Raw genomic sequence first — 6,148 nt, 5'->3', positions numbered from 1 at the left:
GCAGAGTAGAGGGGCAGAATCACCTCCCTCGACCTGCTGGCCACGCTGCTTTTAATGCAGCCCAGGATACGATTGGCCTTCTGGGCTGCGAGCGCACATTGCTGGCTCATGTCCAGCTTTTCATCCAGCTTTTTCATCCATATCAAATCAATCAATTGCAAAAGTCTGCCCAGGCAAATTAATATAATTCCTCCTGGTGTCCAAGGGGATAGGTACAGGAATTGTTATTCTTTAATTTTGCATATTGAAAATCACAGCACTGAGGAGAAGGTATCTTGGCAAAATCTGGGCCCTGATGCCCATTGTCATTATTCTTGGTGTTTTGCCGGGGAGGGGGAGAGAAACAATCCTCCCCTGTTCTTCCAGCTGTGAAAGTCCGTGTGGCTACCGTCACACCAAGAATTCTCTTTCCTTTCTGCTAGCCAGAAGTGGGTCATCACTGGCTTACAGTTCACCAATCTTTTTATTTGCAAGTTATTTCAGCAGCTTAGAAAACCTCTGAATAAGGACATCCTGTGGCCAGCTTGGTTGTGTCCATTCCTGCTCAGCAATGCCCATTTAATTATTGTGTTGCCCTGCCTCCAGGTCATCCTGCTTCTATCATGAGAAAGCCAGAAAGTGAACACTCCCTTGGCCTCTTGGCAGAGTTTCCAGTGTTTCATCATTTAGGATCCTGTGTCATTGATCTATTCATGCATATAGATCTTAAACAAATCAGGCCTGAGACATATTTGTAATCCAAATGAAACATTTTAGAAGAGCATACATTAGCTTTTAGTCATTCTGGCTACACTGTGTGCAATCAATGTCACATGGAAATAAAATCTAGTGGTTATAAATTGTGAGGTGTGACAAGCCCTTGTATGTGTCAACAACTACAACAATTATTTCTGTAATGAGCAAATACAGAAAGTTAAAGAAACAGGGAGATTATCCTTCTAAACAGTTTCTAATAGAAATTTCATTTTAGCCAGCATATCTGACCTCTCTTTTTTCCATCTCTCTCATTCATTCATTTGATCATTTTAGATTGAGTTTATGAAAAGAAAATCCTCAGTATAGTTAGTAGGGGCAGAGTGCATTTGAAAGCGAGGGCAATGGTACAGAAAGCATAAGAAACCTTTGTTCCTAGCTTGGATACTTTTGTGTATCTTCCCTCACTCCCTATTGCTACATTATATTTACAAATAAACCATCAGACTGATCCTTGCTATGAGGATAGGTCCATTTTCTTTGGAACTAATCTATTCCTCATTCTATAGTGAAAATGGATCAGTATAAATATGTTAATGGCCTTACCTGAGGCAGGCATTTCAAGAAAAGATAACTGAGCGTGATGTACAGTTTGAGTTCAGAGCTTCCTGTTTCAAAGTGTGCACAGATTTCTATTTTTGTAAAGCAAAGGAAAAACTAATGAGCTTTAGACATAAAACATTTGGTACCATCGTGCAGCTGCTGTATGCCAGAAATGCTGACAAACCTGTTTGTAAGTCTGCGAGAACCACATGACACAGTATGGTTCACATTCATGTTGACCTTTGTCTTGTTTGTGATTGAAAACAACTAAAATTACCAGAGTCAACAGAGTGCAAACTATGTAGAGTAATTGGGTTTGGTTATCTTTAACTATTTCTGTGTTTCATGATTCTGGCTTTCATGTACACAGAAGCTACCGAGCCATTCATGCGTGCTCATGTGGAGATGTAGATTCAGTGTGTTTGACAGCTCAGGAAAGTCACAAAACAATGTTGTCAAACAATTGCACAGAAGATGCAAGAGGCATTAGCTAAACTGTCAATAAGCTATGACATTAATGTAAATTATCAAATCAAATCTGTTGAGCTAAACCCAGTGTAAACACGCATTTATCTTAATGGAACAGCATTCGGATATTTGATGATTAAGTTCTCTTCCAAGACAGCAGGCTAGAAGTATAATTTGTGTTAATGTTTCCCTTATTAACACAGTGTCGTTAAGTATTTATTCAGGAATTATTTGTCTAGGACACCTTATTTTTAAGGAACACCTTGATCACATGACGATTTCTTCCTTGCTTACATGATTTCCTTCAATCGGGCGTGTAACACAAATACGTGGTGAGGCCTCCTGGTGCTGGTGGAAGGTGATGACAGCCCCTAAGTGGAATTCAAACGGTGACATTTTTGCCAACGGGTAATGAGAATCTCTAGGTGTACATCAATGTGCATGAATTAGAACAAGTTGCTGGCATTCAGGTGGCCCCAGTCATCCTTGGTGCATCCCTTCCTTCTGTATTTGCAAGATACTCAGAAGATCCAGAGACCTATCCCTACTAGGGATTCACAAACTACCCTAGTACGACATATTAATAAGAATAATCATTCCATCAAGTGGGAGCTTACCTCCTCTCTATCAACAATGGTTTCAGGATTCACATAGTCTCTGTTCAGGTAGTGTTTCTTTAAATGACAGCTCAAAGACCTTTTCTTAATTGTGGCTATTACGTAATATGAAAAATGCAAGAAACAGCATGTCTGAAGTCTTGTATTTCCCTGAGCAGAGACACTGCATTTTCCTGAGGTGAGTTCAGTGCCAGAGTTTGCTGCGGTGAGTAAGCAGACAGGCAGCCTAGAGTCTTTAGATATTGTACCTCTGAATGTCATCTTACAGTGTCAGGAATCTCAAAAGCAAAATATGCTGCTATTTCAATTATCTAGAAAATAAATAACACTGGCCACATTAATTTATTTCAGTATGAAGGGGTTTTATTACCACTTCTTCACAGCAGGTTATCAGATTGTATGGCATAGTCAAAGATAAGACCTCTAGCTCAGGAAGTCCCTAAGCTCTTCTTATCTTAATGGTGTAACCCTTCCAACGACCTCATACATGGCTAGGTTACACACATGCATTAGTCAAACAAGGTTAGAAACTTCATGTTAGAAAAACCTAAAACAAAATCAGTGTGAGGATGATTATTGATGTGAAAAAGTTCAAGAGCCCTCAGCACTTCTGAAAGTATTGTTAAGGAAAGTAGCCTTATAGATTTCTTTCTTTTTCAATTATTTGCTTCTGTTTTGTTTTCAATGTCCTATGCAAAGACATTTCTTCATGCTTGAGCACTTTTTAAAAGGGAGTAAATTTGCACTTAATGTTTTATATCTCTCTAGTTTCTAGTAATTGATAATACAGTGAGTGGATTAAGGGACATAACATACTTATATTCTTCTAGTAATAGTGTCTTTAAATGCAGGTTTTTAGCTTTGACTTAGAATATTTTTTCATAGCAAACCTGTCTTTTATTTGTCATTTTGTCATGTCCTTTTCTTTCAAGAATGTCTTCACATACGCTGACATTTTGCATTTGTCATCCCTTAGACCTAGGAGTCTCTTTATTTGCTTCCTACTTCCACAGAGTTCATTCACATAGTCATTTCTTTTTATTGCTATACACTCTCAGGCTTTTCCATCATGCTTCTCCCTGTAGCATTCCATTCACTTACAGAAAAAAAGTAAAATCTTCATTTTTACACGTGTCTAAGCCATCATTGCCTTGAGTACTTTTCTCCTTTTCTGCAGGAACTAGCAACGACTATTCATGTCATGAGCACAGTTTTATCTTTAACTTACTGTGCTTATCCAGGTTAATATCACTATCTTTTTGCCATTACTCCTACTACTTTGTTGGTAATTAATGTCCATCTTATTTCCTAATCTCTGTTTCGAAGTCAGTGACTATTTCTGTTCTTTGCATTTTCCTAATGAGAGAGGATGGGGAAAAATGATGACATGTATAACAAACAGTATGTTTCTGGGTTTTTTTTCTTTTAGTTATCGCTCCCTCTAAAATCTCCAAAGCGAGAATTATAGTCATACATACAATAATTTTCAGGAAAGATTGTTTTTCCTTTGAGAAAATGAGTACTTTTGGACCTTCAGTCTTCAGCATACAAGCCAGTGATGAACTGATAGGATTAAACAAACTTTCTGTCATATTTTTTACATAATTTTCCTCTACAGATTTTTTCTAATCTTCCCCTGAAGCAGCCAGCAGCTTTTACAAAACAAGACAAACTGAAGTCTGATGTGGAGAAAGGTGTCTTTAGGCACATAAAATAGAAATGTACAGTGGGAAATCCCAGCACAAAAGTCAATCGTGCCACTTCCTTAAGGCTTCAGAATGAAAATGCCCTAGAACACGACTTCCTAATTCAAGCTTCTAAAATCCTGTTTATCTATCTGTTTCATGGGTAGAGACCTACTCATAGGGAATACAAGTTACTGTTCAGAATATTATAGCATTTAGGCGCCTAATCCATGGACAAAGACCCATTGTCCTTGGCACTGTGGAAATAGGGACCACAAGACATCCTCTGCCTCTGAGAGAGCTTAGGCTAGGTGAGAACACTAATAAAAGAGTAAAGAAATAGTATTTATTGATCAACATATGCTCTGAGCATGCTGTTGTCAAAAGTTTATAGGCATAAGAGCAAAGAAAAATTATAAGGAAGATAGATAGGGAAGAAAAATAATGAGGTAGCTCCATGACTAGTCATGGACCTTTCTTTCAGAGTATGAAGGGTGCCGGAGAGAAACACGAAGACTCTGTGTTTGAAGGTTAACACGAGAAGCGGAGGGTGGCATTATATCTGGCCAGAGATCAGGATTTTTATAAGAAATGAGAATAAATGCATTTGGCCGGGATGGGTATCAGCAGTCTTACAGAAGGAAATCAAGCAGCGTGGTCAGTGAAACAGAATGGAAGCCCAGGGATGAGGTGCACAGGGAAATCTCGACAGTCAGTGTGGCATGTTGGGAAAAAGACCTTTGCAGCAGGCGGGGTGGGTGGGAGTAAGGTTGAGACCACGTTTCACAAAGAAAGAGAAAAGGATGTTGCAGTAACTGACACGTGAGATAAGGGCCCTGCTTTAAGGAGGATGAGAAAGGCATTTTCTTAGAAATGTAATGTAGGAATAATTTCCAAATTTTTTATGCAAAGAAGCGTGAAAATTTTGAGAGAGAGTGCCAAGTTGAAGGTGACATACTCTTCACAAGCCTAGAAGACAGGAACAGGGTTTTAGCCATACTAAAATATTTAAGTAAGAAGTGGCAATTTTATATCATGACCTGCTAGATTAACATGGACTTTTGTTGCCATGTTATTTTATTTTTTATAATGTAAATTATGTCAGCATACTGCAAGATAAAGATGAAGAACTGATAATCTATTTTTAAGGAGCATGCTTCCTAGGAAGAAGTGTTCCAGAGATTATTAGCTATGCACAGATTTAATTGTTTTGGTGCCTTCTAGCTGACATTAGACAGATCTTCACATCAGTGCTGTCACGTTAATTATATTAACATCATACATTTTTTCATTGTTAGAGTTTTATACTAAATAGCTGCCTTCCTATGAATAGGTGTTAATCTGTACTTCTGCCCAAACTGAGAATATATCATGCCAGCATGTACCTTAGCTGCATACCGGTAATGCTATCGGAACATATATGAGAACATAAATATATATATCATATCTGTATTTTATATAGATATTTAAAAATACATTTATATTGTTAATAGTATCGAAGCCAAAGTACATGAACAAATACTTGTTAAGGATTCCCACTATCCCAGACTACATCTGTACTCTCATATAAACTGCAGTTCCCTCATTAGGTCTTCAGAGTTATCAGGTCATTCGTTCTTGAGTCCAGATTTATAACAAAAGGCTACCTCAAATTTTTCAGTTTGTGCAAATGCAGGGGTCAATGAATGACAGATTCTGGCGACTGTGCAGATACAGGAAAAAGACCAGGAAAGGTTTTGATAAAAAAGGAGATGTCTCTTGGAAATGGTCCCATTTTCATACTTGTGAAATGAGACAACTCTAATGATATAATACACTTTCTGATTCTCCCTGCTTACTTATTTTTTATAAGACAAACAAAGGGGCATTCAGTAGCTCGCATAATCAGAAAAAAAAAATAGGGTTTTGTTTTGTAAATCTCCAAAGGTACATTAGTTCAAAGGACAAATAACAAATCAAAATACTTCATATACAGTGTTCTGCATAAAATGATATTATACATGAAATATGTAGTATTTCCTCTTAGGCATTAATAGAAGCCATCAAAAAACAGTAAGGGCGGGGGGGGTGGGGGAGACTCCC

This window comes from Aptenodytes forsteri, unplaced genomic scaffold (assembly GCF_000699145.1).
Source record: "Aptenodytes forsteri isolate BGI_AS27 unplaced genomic scaffold, ASM69914v1 Scaffold82, whole genome shotgun sequence".
Lineage (NCBI taxonomy): Eukaryota > Metazoa > Chordata > Aves > Sphenisciformes > Spheniscidae > Aptenodytes > Aptenodytes forsteri.
Note: the sequence above shows the minus strand (reverse complement) of the source record.